The 15,595-nt window shown below is 36.1% G+C and overlaps 1 pseudogene; it reads right to left on the minus strand.

The window, feature by feature from the left end:
• Positions 1-12,517: 12,517 nt before the first annotated feature.
• LOC123611211 lies at positions 12,518-12,951 on the minus strand (annotated as a pseudogene).
• Positions 12,952-15,595: the final 2,644 nt, after the last annotated feature.

The following is a 15,595-nucleotide window of genomic DNA, read 5'->3' on the forward strand; positions in this document are numbered from 1 at the left end:
TAGACTACCTGAATGACTTCCTTTTATAGTCCTGCCTCCCACAGTTCTCTCCATAAAGACGGAGATGGTAATTTCTGTATCCAGAACGCTTTTAATTCCCATTCTCCAAAGCCTGATCAAAGTAGCTGGTTTCAGGCCTCTGTGGGAAACCTCAATCTAGGTAATTCAGGAAAAATTCTCCTGACAATTCAATTAGGTTCCTCCATGTGGTTTATGAGCCCATGGCTCTGACTCCTCTTCTTTCATATTACTGCTAATTCCTTCTTCTTGCATCTTTTTTTAATGTAATTCCTAGCTGTCTAACTTTAATGTGCACATATTCCCTTAAGTATTTGCCCATTCTTTATTTGGAGATTATCATTTATCCTCTTTTATTTGTCTGTAAACATATTGCCACCTTTCCTCCCAGTTTCTGCCATTTTCAAAGAGTTTTATTATTTTATTATCAAGTAGTTGGATATTACTACTCTCAACAATTCAAGGGATTGGTATTGGGTGGTGTTGTTAGTTTACTGACTTAGAGCTTTTGAACCTTCTTCTCTCGTGTACAAATTTGAGTTCAACGTTTGAGGCAGAACCTGTAGCCCAACCACATACTAGCTTTTTGATTTCCTCCTCAATTCCTAACACTGGTATCTTCTCTCTACTCCCATATTACATTATAAGGCCCAACAGACCTTGTGTCAAAATGACTTCTGCTTATACCTCTTTATAAATATGCCCATTGTCACCATCTTGGTTTAGGCTTTCATTACTGCATCCCTTAATTCTTTGTATTGTCCTTTGGGCCTCATGTTTCCACTTGTATCAGTCGATCCCACAGCTTGCTCTTGCCAACTACTGCTTTCATGTCACTTCCTGTTCATAAACCTCAAATGGTTTTTATTTTCTTATGTTAATGTGCAACCAAGACTCTTGTTTCTTTTTTAGCTTTTTGTTCATACCCTCTCATCTGACAGATCATCATCTCTAAGAACACTTCTTCCCCCCAAATACTTAGAAATGCTTATGTCCTTTTCAATCTAGTCAAAGCCTATTTTTGAGACCCAAACACACCCATTAAGCTTTTTCAGACCATCATGACTCATAATGGTTATCCTCTGAGTGAGATTTTATGGTTATATAAGCTCTTCTCTAGCTAGGAAAATCTTGGTTTCCTCATTTATTTATTTATTTATTTATTTATTTATTTATTCATTTACTTATTTATTTTTGACTGTAGCTGACATCAATGTTACATTAGTTTCAGGTGTAAAACATAGTGATTTAACAAGTTTATACGTTATGCTTTGCTCACTGCAAGTGACTACTGTCACCATACAGCTATTACAATATCATTGACTATATTCCCTATACTGTGCCTTTTATTCCTATGACTTTCTTGTTCCATGACTAGGAAAAGATAATGGGTCTTTATATCCCACCTCCCTCAGTTACCAAGTGTAGGCCACTCTGGAAAATGTGGCCTCAAACAAGGAGGGCTCTTTGCAGCTGAAGTGGACCCAAAAGAAGCTGGCAGCTGGAGGCTGCCTGCTGACCACACTCCCTTTATGTCCCTGAGCAGAAAGTCTCTCCTTGAAGGGGTATCTGGTGATGAATCTCAGTGTTTAATATTTGGTTTATTTTGGTTTTCTTCATGTTTAGTCAATCAAAAGTTTATGTCATTTACTTTCAGTTGTGTAATAATAAGTATATTTTAGCTTATAGATAGCCCTGTGAGTATTACTTTGGCATCATCCCACAGGTTTCAATATATAATGATGTAATTGTTTTTTCTGTATAGTTCATAATTTTCATTTAGATTTCCCCTGTAACCAAAAAACTATTTAGTGTTATGTGTTAAAATTCTTAGTGATGAATATAAAAAATTCATTATTGTGGAAATTTTCAAATTTTGAATTGTTAATGTAATATGTTTGTAATATAATCTGGATACTAATGGATACACATTGCTTATTGTATATATTCTTATATATTGTATACATTATTTTTTATTAAACTACTTTTATTCATAAATATATTTTAACTTAAACACTTATGGAGTTATAATAATTAAAAGTAATTTTCCACTGTGCATGATGTTTACTGGTGATATGATCAACCAGGCTGAAAATGAACAAGTAATGATGTCATAGTGGCCAAATCCACTTGATTATAGGGTGCAATGTGGATAACTACATAAAAATTTTAATGCAATTTTCCTCAAATAATGATTCATAAATTGTAATTCTGCATTGCTATTATTGTCTTTTTTTTTTTTTTTTGGTTTTTTAAGTCTTTGGTTTTATAACTCCTTTCAACCTTGAATTTCAATCACATTGAGAGGGATATTGATGAATAAATAAGTGGGTAGAAAGATCATGACTTTTTCTTTAAATTAAGTTATCTAAACTCTAGAATATTATTAACACAGAACAGTTTTACTCCTACGTGTTGCTAAACACGTACCAAACAGTATAGCAATGTGAAACTCTGGAAAGTAAAGAGGTTATGTGAGACTGGCTCTGTATTTTTTGAGATTGTTTAATCCATTTTTCCTGTCTCACTATATTTCATATAATACAGTTCCAATTATTTGTCTCCTTCCCTTCATTATGGTACCAGAATTGTCTACATGTCCCGAAAAGAATGATTACTTTTTCTCCTTTTTTTTCTTCTGAGAAATACCCTGTTACATTTTGAAGATAAGCCATTATTATGGCCGTTCATATCAATGTGAAAGTAGTAAAATTCTATCAAGTGTCAGTACTCAATTTACAGTGATGTTTCAACAAAACTCTATTTGCATCCATATTCTACTTTATAGACAGGCCTAAAATTATGTTTCATTTCTTAACACCACATCTCTAATTGAAAATAAGAAAAGTCAAGGATAGGAGGCAGAAATGATAACTTTGAATGTAAAAATAAGAATTTTCACCTATAGGAAGCCATCGTATTTCTTGCTCCGGGGGATTGAATACACCATAACATAATGTAATCTTTAAAAGCATAATGGGACAGAGACAACTGTGAATAAGATGCACAAATTTTGACATCAACAAATTGTCCAAGAATCTATGTACTATACCTGGGACTGACATTCCATTTCTTTTAACATTTAGTTACTTTAAAAATCGAACTGCTTGAATAATTTTTTTCTTTTAAAAAATTTTTTTAATGTTTATTTATTTTTGAGAGAGACAGAGACAGAGCATGAGTGGGGGAGAGGCAGAGAGAGAGGGAGACACAGAATCTGAAACAGGCTCCAGGTTCTGAGCTGTCAGCACAGAGCCCAACTCAGGGCTCAAACTCACAGGCCGTGAGATCATGACCTGAGCTGAAGTTGGACACCCAACCGACTGAGCCACACAAGCGCCCCAAAACTGCTTGAATAATTTTAATGCCAGTATTTATGCAAGACTTCTAAAGCCTGTTTAAGAAAAAGAAGTCTGAAAACACAATACTGCATTGTGTCATTATATACTTACCAAAATAGAGCCTAGTATAAAACCAACCTTATAAATAGCACTATTCTAAGAGAGAACAGAAATGTTGATTTAGTAAGGAAAATAACAGCGCCTGCACTAAGAAAAAAAAAGGCAACAGTTAGTAAAAAAAAAACTTGTACCAACACCTACAGATTTATCTGCAAACATTACTATTTTTTTTTTAATTTTTAAAAAATTTTGGGTACAGTTGACATACAATATTATATTAGTTTTAAGTATACAACATAGTGACTTGACAAATACATTACAAAATGCTTAACATGATAAGTGGTGTTACTATCTGTTACCATATAAAGTTATTAAAATACTGACTATATTCTCTATGCTATACTTTTTTCATCCTTATGACTTATTTATTTAAAACTTTTTTCCTTGATGAGCCTGGCTGAAGATTTATCAATTTGTTTATCTTTTCAAAGAACCAGTCTTTTTTTATTTTTATTTATTTTTAAAAAAAAAATTTTTTTTCAACATTTATATTTATTTTTGGGACAGAGAGAGACAGAGCATGAACGGGGGAGGGGCAGAGAGAGAGGGAGACACAGAACCAGAAACAGGCTCCAGGCTCTGAGCCGTCAGCCCAGAGCCCGACGCGGGGCTCGAACTCACGGACCGCGAGATCGTGACCTGGCTGAAGTCGGCGCTTAACCGACTGCGCCACCCAGGCGCCCCGAACCAGTCTTGATTTAATTGATATCCCCTATTGTTTTTTAATCTCTGTTTCATTTGTTTATGTTCTGATCTTTATTATTTTCTTCCTTCTAACTTCAGGTTTTGTTTGCTATTCTTTTCTAGGTCTGTCATATGTAAGGTTAGATTATTTGAGATTTGTCTTGTTTCTTGAGGTAGGCCTGAACTGAGATAAATTTCCCTCTTAAAATTGTTTTTGCTGCATTCCAAAGATTTTGAACTGTTGTGTTTTCATTTTCATCTGTCTCAAGGTTTTTTTTTTTAATTTCATTTTAACTTCTTTGTTGACTCATTGGTTGCATATGGGGTTTTAGGCTGATATAGATGTGTGTATATGAATATATATCTGTTCTACCTCATCAGCCTACATATATATATGATACATATTTGTGTATATATTATATTTATATGTGTGTATGTATATGTGTGTGTGGGTATGTATGTGTGTGTGTGTGTATCAGAGTTGATGGAATGCTCTTGTTCCAGAAAGACAGATTGCACTCAGCAGCTTTACTGTTTCTGTTGATCCTCAAACATTTACCATTTCAGCAATTCTCCATTTAAATGGAAACATTTCTCCTGCATTGACCCCACTAGAGTCTAATCTGTTTACATATAGTAGTGATGTTTCTATAAAGTTGCCACAAACACTGAATTAGTGAATACTGAACTATTGCGCCTGTGATAAATACAGGGTTAAGTTTCTGCAAGCCTTTGGTCACAGCATTTTTGTCAGCTGAAACACCATTTGCTTCATATAGGTTCATTTGCTAAAGTCCTTGTAAAAGGAGTCAGTCTCATAGGCATTGACAGCCTGCTCTTCCACATAGCTCTGTTTTTGTATAACACCTAGCAGGTATTTTAAAAAGTTCTTCTGCAGCTTTCTGATCTGCAGAACCTGCTTTCCTGGAAGTTTAACATTTTTTACTCTTTATTGCCTTTTGAAATATGCAAGCAGCCAGAACTAGTTAAGAAGGGTTTGACATTTTCTTGACCCTAGGTAACATGACCATAAATTTCTTTGATTTTCAGTCTTACAATGGTGCTCTCCCCTATGCTTTTTTAATTGGTTTTAATCTGATGAATCCACAAATTTGTTCACTTTACATATTTTCCATAACTTCATTGCACACTATAGATGTTACTTTAGCACTTCCAGAGTGTCTTCATGTACAAATAAGCAAATAACCTATTTTTTTCCTAGAAGTACCACTTTTTAGATTTATTAATGTTTGACTCTTGGCCAACAGAACTATAACTCAGTCCTGAAGGAAGCTAATCTAATACATGTATTTTCTTTGTAAAGCACCAGCATAGCCTTTTGCACTTAGAAACACTAGATAGCACTTCAGCACTATGTTTGGGGGTCATTTTCAACAGCAACATCACCAACAGAAAGCTCAAAAATGTGAAAAATGTTAACACTAGACCACAAGAAGAAAAGTTGTTTACACTAAGAAAGTTGAAATAAGAAGACAGAGGTTTCTTCATTTGACTTCAGCTGGTAATGTGTTAGTGAACTCAAATTATTATTCTTCATTCTGTGCATGTCCATGAGTGACCATGAGAGAGTTGTGGAGATTGATTTTGAGGTTACAAATAAATTTTAGTGAGTAGGTGAATTTGCAAATATGGAATCTGTGAATAATGAGAATTGACTGTAGTCGGGCAGATGATATCAGGGAAATTATCTATATTCTTTCCGTGCCAGTGTGGCTACTGAATAGACCCCTTCACCACAGACTGCCATCATTCTTTGTATACAAAGTGTCCTTAGAAGATTGTTATACGAGGTAACTAAGGTCAGATTTGCAACATCATTTGGTATAAGTTAAAGAAAAGGCTTGATTGGAAAACTTAAGATCTGAGAGCCAGTATGAAGGGGCACACAGACCCACATCGAGGGAAGCAAGCTGGGTCAGGGGCAAGATGTAGGAGGGTTACATTCCAAGGTAGGACCCTTCCTCCTTATAGGAAAGACATGAGGGCAATCTTGTCTGTTGGGAATAGGATGGTGGGGGGAACAGACTACATGGGTGCCAGACAGTCTGAATTTAGATGTCAGCTATTTTCAGGAGACTTCTGTGAAATCTAGCTGCTCAGCACCTGGAGAGCATAAAATCTATGGGAAATTTCAGACCTTTTTTTCGTGGGAGAACAGAGTCATGAGACTGGGGAGCTGAGTTCAGGTGCAGCCCTTCCCATTCTCCCCTCGCATTAAGGGGTCTGGACAATGCAGAGTGAGCTTCCACATCACTCTACATCAAATCTCATAGCACCATGTGGTAGTTGATTTATCGTTTGTGTTACACTGATTTCCAGATTGGAAAACAATCATTATGCTTGAATGTGATTTTCTATTATATTGCCATTTTTCTCCCTGGAGACCAGGATTGATTGATGTCAACCTGATCAGAGAATGCCACTTTATATTGAGTACTCTGTATTCAAAACTATTATAGAATATGTGTAGCAAATCTAGGTTGTGCTATTTAAGGTAGCTATATACTTTAAGTTATAGAACTTCCTTTAGAAATCAAAGCCCAAACAAATGAATCCATTTCTGTCTCCCCTCCAAAAAAGGACACTTATCTATTCAACTCGGAAAATTAGCTAAAAAAGTCCCCAAATTAAAATAAAATCTAACATTTAATTTTATTATACCATATTTTCTACTGCCTTTACATTCCTTAGCTTTAAATTTAAAGGTTTTAAATTTTTAATAGTTTAAATTTCCTATATTAAGGACCTTTCCAATTTGTAGTTGTAAATCTCTTTAAAGATCATATTTTACTAGAGATGGTAGGAGGACTGGCCAATACTTCTTCTCATTTATTTTTTTAAAGTTTTTATTTAAATTCCAGTTAGTTAACATACAGTGTAATATTAGTTTCATGTGTACAATCTAGTGATTCAACACCTCCATACCTCACCAGGTCAGGTGCTCATCACAAGTGCTCTCCTTAGTCTCCATCACTTATTTCACCAATTCCCCCACTCACCTCCTTACTGGTAACCATCAGTTTGTTCTCTATAGTTAAGGTCTGTTTCTTGGTTTGCCTCTCCCTGCTCCCCACTGTGCTCATTTTTGTTTCTTAAATTCCCATGTGAATGAAATCATATGAATTGTCTTTTTCTGTTTGACTTATTTTGCTATGTGATTACAAATGACAAGATTTCATTCTTTTTTATGTCCAAGAATATTCCATTGTGTGCGTTATACACACCACACACACACACACACACACACACACACACACAGCATATTCTTTACCCTTTCGTCAATTGATGGACACTTGGGCTATTTTCATAATTTGGCCATTATAGATAATGCTGCTATAAATTCCAGGGTACATTTATCCCTTTGAATTATTGTGTTTGTATTCTTTGTGTAAATACCTATAGTGTATTTCCAGGATCAGAGGGTAGTTTTATTTTTAGCTTTTTGAGGAACCTCCATAGTGTTTTCCAGAGTGGCTACACCAACTTGCATTCCCACCAGTGATGCAGAAGAGTTCCCCTTTCTCCTCATCCTTGCCAGCACCTTTTGTTTCTTGTGTTGTTGATTTTAGCCATTCAGACAGATATGAGGTGATATCTCATTGTAGGTTTGATTTGTATTTCCTGATGATAAGTGATGTCGAGTATCTTTTCACGTGTCTGTTGGTCATGTGAATGTCTTCTTTGGAAAAATGTCTATTATTGTCTTCTGCCCATTTTTTAAAAAAGTTTTTATTTATTTATTTTGAGAGAGAGAGAGAAAGAGAGAGAGCATGAGCAGGAGAGGGTCAGAGAGAGAGAGAGAAAGAGAGAGAGAGAGAAAAAAAACAAGGATACCAATTAGGCTTTGCATTGCCAGTGTGGAGCCTGATGGAGGGGTCAAACTCACAAACTGTGAAATCATGACCTGAGCCAAAGTTGGCTACTTAACTGACTGAGCCACCCAGGTGCCCCTATTTTTGTGTATGGTATAAGAAAACGGTCCAGTTTCCCTCTTTTGCATGTTGCTGTCCAGTTTTCCCAATACCATTTGCTGAAGAAGTTGTCTTTTTCCCACTGGATATTATTTCCTGCTTTGTTAAAGATTAATTGACTATCTAATTGTGGGTTCACTTCTAGGTTTTTTACTCTGTTCTATTGATCTATATGTCTATTTTTGTGCCAATGCCATGGTTTTGATTATAGCTGTGTAATATAACTTGAAAGTGTGGAATTGTGATGCCTCCATCTTTGCTTTTCTTTTTCAAGTTTGCTTTGGCTATTCGGGGTGTTTTGTGGTTCCATACAAATGTTAGGATTGTTTGTTCTAGCTCTGTGAAAATCCTGTTGGTATTTTGGTAGGGATTGCATTAAATCTGGAGATTGCTTTGGGTAGTACAGACATTTTTAACATTATTTGTTCTTCTAATCCATGAGCATGGAATGTCTTTCCATTTCTTTGTGTCCTCTTCAGTTTATTTCATCAGTGCTTTATAGTTTTCAAAATGCAGGTCTTCCAACTCTTTGGTTAGGTTTATTCCTAGCTATATTATTATTTTTGGTGCAGTTGTAAGTGAGATTGATTCCTTAATTTCTCTTTCTGCTGTTTCATTATTGGTATATAGAAATGCAGCATGTTTCTGTATAATTGATTTTGTATCCTGCAACTTTACTAAATTCATTTATCAATTCCAGAAGTTTTTTGGTGGAGTCTTTCAGGTTTTATCTGTATAGTATCATGTCATCTGCAAATAGTGAAAATTTTACTTCTTCCTTGCCAGTTTGGATATCTTTTATTTCTTTTTGTTGTTTGATTGCTGTGGCCAAGACTTCCAGTACTATGTTAAGTAACAGTGGTGAGAGTGGACGTCCCTGTCTTGTTCCTGACCTTTGAAGAAAAGCTCTCAGTTTTTTTCATTTAGGATGATGTTAGCTATGGGTTTTTCATATATGGGCTTTATTGTGTTGAGGTATGTTACCTCAAACCTACTTTGTTGAGGGCTTTTATCATGGATGGAGGTTGTACTTTGTTAAATGCTTTGTCTACATCTATTGAAATGATCATATGGTTTTTATCCTTTCTGCTACTGATGTTATGTATCACATTGATTACTTTGCAAATATTGAAGCACCCTTACTTACTGGGAATAAATCCCACTTGATCATGGTGAATGATTTTTTTATTTTAACTAATTAACTAATTAATTAATTTAATATAATTTATTGTCAAATTGGTTTCCATACAACACCCAGTACTCATCCCAACAAGTGCCCTCCTCAATGCCCATCACCCACTTTCCCCTTTCTTCCACCCCCATAAACCCTCAGTTTGTTCTCTGTATTTAAGAGTCTCTTATGGTTTCCCTCCTTCCCTCTCTGTTTGTAACTTATTTTCCCCTTCCTCTGCCCCATGGTCTTCTGTTGAGTTTCTCAAGATTCACATATGAGTGAAAACATATGGTATCTGTCTTTCTCTGACTGGCTTATTTCACTTAGCATAATACCCTCCAGTTCCATCCACATTGCGGCAAATGGCCAGATTTCATTCTTTCTCATTGCCAAATAATGAGACAATATATATAAATATTGTATATATAATATATACATATATATATTTACATATGTATATATTATATATACAATATTCCATTGTATATATAAACCACATCTTCTTTATCCATTCATTAGTTGATGGACATTTAGGCTCTTTCCATAATTTGGCTATTATTGAAAGTGCTGCTATGAACATTGGGGTACATGTGCCCCTATGCATCAGCACTCCTGTATCCCTTGCGTAAATTCCTAGCAGTGCTATTGCTGGGTCATAGGGTAGTTCTATTTTCAATTTTTTGAGGAACCTCCACACTGTTTTCCTGAGTGACTGCATTAGTTTGCATTTCCACCAACAGTGCAACAGGGTTCCCATTTCTCCACATCCTTGCCAGCATCTATAGTCTCCTAATTTGTTTATTTTAGCCACTCTGACTGGTGTGAGGTGGTATCTCAGTGTGGCTTTGATTTGTATTTCCCTGATGAGGAGTGATGTTGAGGATCTTTTTATGTTCCTCTTGGCCATCTGGATGTCTTCTTTAGAGAAGTGTCTATTCATGTCTTCTGCCCATTTCTTCACTAGATTATTTGTATTTCGGGTGTGGACTTTGGTGAGTTCTTCATAGATTTTGGATAATAGCTCTTTGTCTGACATGTCATTTGCAAATATCTTTTCCCATCCGTCGGTTGCCTTTTAGTTTTGTTGATTGTTTGCTTTGCTGTGCAGAAGCTTTTTATTTTCATGAGGTCCCAATAGTTCATTTTTGCTTTTAATTCCCTTGCCTTTGGAGATGTGTCGAGTAAGAAATAGCTGCGGCTGAGGTCAAAGAGGTTGTTGCCTGCTTTCTCCTCTAGGGTTTTGATGGTTTCCTGTATCATATTCAGGTCTTTCATCCGTTTTGATTTTATTTTTGTGTATGATATAAGAAAGTGGTCTAGTTTCATTATTCTGCTTGTTGCTGTCCAGTTCTCCCAGCACCATTTGCTAAAGAGACTGTCTTTTTTTCCATTAGATATTCTTTTCTGCTTTTTCAAAGATTAGTTGGCCATACATTTATGGGTCCAATTCTGGGTTCGCTATTCTAGTGAATGATTTTTAAAAATATATTGTTGGATTCAGTTTGCTAGTATTTTGTTGAGGATTTTGCATCTATGTTCATCAGAGATGATGAAGTTCTCATTTTTTGTAGTGTCTTTATCAGATTTTAGTATCAGGGTAATGCCTCATAGAATGAATTTAGAAGTTTTCCTTACTTTTATATTTTTGGAATAGTTTAAGAATAGGTATTAATTCTTTAAGTATTTGGTATAATTTGCCATTGAAGCCATCTGATTCTAGAGTTCTGTTTGTTGGGAGTTTTCTGATTCAATTTCTTTGCTGATTATCAGTCTATAAAATTTTCTATTTCTTCTTGATTCTGTTATGGGAGGTTATATTTTTCTAGGAATTTATAATTTCTTCCAGTTTGTCCATTTTTTTTGGCATAAAGCTTTTCATAATATTCTCTTATAATTGTATTTCTGTGATGTTTTTTGTTATTTCTCACCTCTCATTTATGATTGTACTTATTTATGTTCTTTCTCTTTTCTTTTTGGTAAGCCTGGCTAGAGGTTTATCAATTTTATTAATTTTTTCAAAAAAAGAACTCCTGATTTCATTGATATGTTCTATTTTCTTATTTTCTTTATCATTTATCTCTGCTCTAATCTTTATTATTTCCTTCCTTCTGCTAGCTTTGGGCTTTGTTGTTCTTTGTGTTGCTCCTTTAGGTATAAGATTAGGTTGTTTATTTGAAATTTTTCTTGCTTCTTGATGTAGGCGTTTGTTACTATATAATTCCCTCTTAGAACCACTTTTGCTGCATCCTAAAGGTTTTGGATTGTTGTGTTTTAATTTTCATTTGTTTCCATGTATTTTTTTTTAAAGTTTATTTATTTATTTTGAGAGAGAGATGGGGGGAGGGGCAGAGAGAGAGGGAGGGAGAGACTCTCAAGCAGAATCTGTACTGTCAGCATGGAGCCTGACTGTCAGCATGGGTCAAACTCATGACCCATATGACCTGAGCCGAAATCAGGAGTTAGAATCTTAATCAACTGAGCCACCCAGGAGTGCCTAGGGAGACCTTCTTTAAACTACCTGAAGTTTGGGCCTCTTGCTGTTTCTGGGTTGAGCCATTCATTGATCCACACTGTCGCAGAAGTCTGGATTTTTCCTTTGTAGCATTTAATACAATTTAATTTGTGTAATGATATAATATTTAGTCTTCCCCACAAGCCTGAAAGTTCCACAAGGTAGGGACTGTTTTCTATTGCTAACCATGGTATTACCAGGGCCCCAGTACATTGTATACAGTAGGTACTCACTCAGTACTCTCTTAGCAGGTACAGCCTTGTCCCACAAATCTATCTTATTAGATACTCTCCAAGGACTAGGTGGAGAGGTACCTAAAGTTTATGAGCTTGGTGGTGGAGACAGTGTCTGAGCAGTCAGAGAGATGGAGGAGTTCAGAGCTGGTGCAGTGGGGTAAGCAAGAAGGGATACTGAGGACACTAAAGGATGCTCATCGGATGAGTTTGCCCCTGTGCTCTCAACATCACATTTCCAGCCCAAATGAGTCCTTCTTCAATCATTTATGAAATAATTTCTTTAGAGGAAGAGGTAAACATCTGAGTAAAAAACCAAGGCCAAAACAGCTTTGCAGAATTATAACATGTCCCCGAAACCAGTTACAATTCAACTTGATTGGACTTCAAGAGAGAAATGATTGTGTTCCTCCAAATAATCTTCAGTTAGGAAGCTCCCACTCCTCCCAAGATGTGGAAAGATGATTACACCTTCTGCTGTCAGTTGCTGAGAAAGAAGTTTTTTCTCCTGATGGACCGACCAACACTATTTCTTTTTTGCTGCTCTTTTCCCTTCTCCTTTCCTTGGTTTCCCCTTGCCATGAAGCTTCTGTAGACACATCTGCTCCTCCTTGAAGTCCTGATGCTCATCTCTATAGAGGCCAAGAAAACGTAGTGTCCCCATGAGTGCAAAGTAAGTGTTGTGATCCAAATCATAAGTCTCCTTCCTCTTGGCTAAAGGCTACTCACTGAAGAGCTTCACCACTTTCATGTTTTTAGAATCAGTAGGCCTGGCAACTTCACCGAGTAGCCGGGCACAGAGACAACTCATGTGCAAGGCATATTCTGAAAGCGAAGACATTTCCTGAGCAGCAAGGGGCATGAATCCCTACATGCAACCTTCCTCTCCCGTGCGCCCCTCTCCTGGAAGGCCCTCCCCTCTGTCCATGTATTTTTCCATTAATTTCCTGATTGACCAATTCATTGTTTATTAGCATGGTATTTAACCTCTGTGTATGTGGTCTTTCCTGATTTTTTTTTGTGGTTGACTAATAATTTCATAGGATTGTGATCAGAAAAGATGCATGGTTTGACTTCAATCTTCTTAATTTGTGAAGGCCTGTTTTGTGGCCTAATATGTGATCTATTCTGGAGAGTGTTCCATGTGCATTTGAGAAGAATATATAGTCTGCTGTTTTAGGATGGAATGTTCCTAATGTATCTGTTAAGTCCATGTGGTCTAGTATGTTATTCCAAACCATTGTTTCCTTGTTGATTTTCTGTTTAGATGATCTGTCCATGTGTGTGGTGTAAAAGTCTCCTACTACTAATGTATTATTATTGATTAGTTTCCTTGTTTACTATTAATTGTTTTATATATTTGGGAGCTTTTGTATTGGGTGCATAAATACTTACAATTGTTATATCTTGTTGATTTGTCCCCTTTATTATTATATAGCGTTCTTTTTTTATCTCTTGTTACAGTCTTTGCTTTAATTTAATTTAAAAAAGTTTTTTTTATGTTTATTTATTTCTGAGATAGAGAGAGACAGAGCATGAGTGGGGGAAGGGCAGAGAGAGAGGGAGACACAGAATCAGAGGCAGGCTCCAGACTGAGCTGTCAGCACAGAGCCTGATGCGGGGCTCAAACTCACAAACCGTGAGATTATGACCTGAGCCGAAGTCAGTCGCTTAACCGACTGAGCCACCCAGGCGCCCCTACAGTCTTTGCTGTAAAGTCTAGTTTGTTCAATATAAGTATTGTTACTCTGGCTTTCTGTTGACATCCATGTACATGAAAAATGTTTCTCCCATCTAGTCACTTTCAATCTGAAGATGTCTTTATGTCTAAAATGAGTCTCTTGTAGTCAGCCTATAGATGGGTATGGTTTTTGTTGTCCACTCTGACACCCTGAGTCTTTTGACTGGGGTGTTTTGTCCATGTACATGCAAAGTAATTAGTGATAAAAATGTATTTATTACCATTCTTTTACTTGTTTTGTGGTTATTCCTGGAGATTTTCTCTGATCCTTTCTTGTCTTTCATGTTTTACTGATTTTCTTTAATGATATATTTGGGTTTCTTTCTCTTTATTCTTTGCATGTTTATTAGTGGTTTTTGATATATGGTTTTTGAAATATGGTTACCATTATGTTTGTATATAACCTCTTCTGCATATAGCAGTCTATATTAAGTTGTAGGTCATTTAAGTTTGAACCATTCTTTTCTCCTGTCCTCCCCACATTTTAGGCATATGTTGTTATATTTTATATCATTTTTTTTTTGGTGCGTTCCTTGACTGATTTTTTATAAAAATATTCATTTTTACTGCTTTTGTGTTTCTTACCTTTATACTCTCACTTTTGGTCCCCCTTTGCACTCAAAGTGTCCCCTTTAATATTTCTTGTGAGGCTCCTTTATTGGTCACAAACTCCTTTAGTTTTTATTTGTCTGGGAAACTATTTCTCCTTCTATTCTGAATGATAGCTTTGCTGAATAGAATATTCTTGGCTGCAGATTTTTCCCATTTCGCACTTTGAATATGTCATGCCACTCCCTTCTGACTTGCCAATTTTCTGTTGAAAAATATCCTGCTAGCCTTATGGGTTTTCCCTTGTAAGTTAATGACTTATTTTGTCTTGGTACTTTTAAGAATTTTTCTTTATCACTATATCTTGCACGTTTACTTACAGTATGTCTTGATGGGAATTCTCTGTGCCTCCTGGATCTGGATGTATGTTTCCTTCCCCATATTAGGAGATTTTTCAGTTATTATTTCTTCAAATAAATTTTCTGCCCCTTTTCTCTCTTCTCTTCTTCTGGGACTCCTATAATATGAATGTTATTATGTTTGATGGAGTTACTGAGTTCTCTAAGTCTATTCTCATTTTGCATAATTCTTCCGCTCTTTTTTCCGCTTCATTGCTTTCCATTGCTTTGTCTTCTAGGTCATTAATTTGTTCCTTTGCTTCTTCTAGCCTACTACTCTTCATTATATCAAGTATGTTTCTAATTTTGTTTTTTGCACTCTTCATCTTTGATTCTTTTTTTAACTCTTTTATTTCTGTGGTAAGGGTGTCACTGATGTCTTCCATTCTTTTCTCAAGTCCAGTGAGTGTCCTTAGGATTGCTGCTTTGCATTTTCCATCAGACATGTTACTTATATCTGTTTTGCTTAGATTTCTAGCTATGGCCTTATCTTGTTCTTTTATTTGGTATAAATTCCTCTGTCTTGGCATTTTGTCTAAGTCTCTTCCTGTTTCTCTGTGTTAAACAAGCCAGTTATTTTTCCTGCTTCTGAAAGTAAGAGGTCTCCTGCTTCTGAAGAAGAGGTCATGTAGTGCCCAGGGCCCGGTGCTTCAGGAGCATATCCAGTGTGTGCTGCATGTGCTTTGCATGTGCTCTAGATGCTCTATCCTTCAGGCCAGTCATCTGCAGAGGCTCTCCTTGCTTGCTGTGGGCAGTGTTTGGTCCCTGGCCTGAGTGTGGTGAGTTTTAATTACCACATTCTGCTCTGTTTCCTTGTGAAATGCAATCTGGAA

The sequence above is a fragment of the Leopardus geoffroyi genome, chromosome C2, assembly GCF_018350155.1.
Source record: "Leopardus geoffroyi isolate Oge1 chromosome C2, O.geoffroyi_Oge1_pat1.0, whole genome shotgun sequence".
NCBI lineage: Eukaryota > Metazoa > Chordata > Mammalia > Carnivora > Felidae > Leopardus > Leopardus geoffroyi.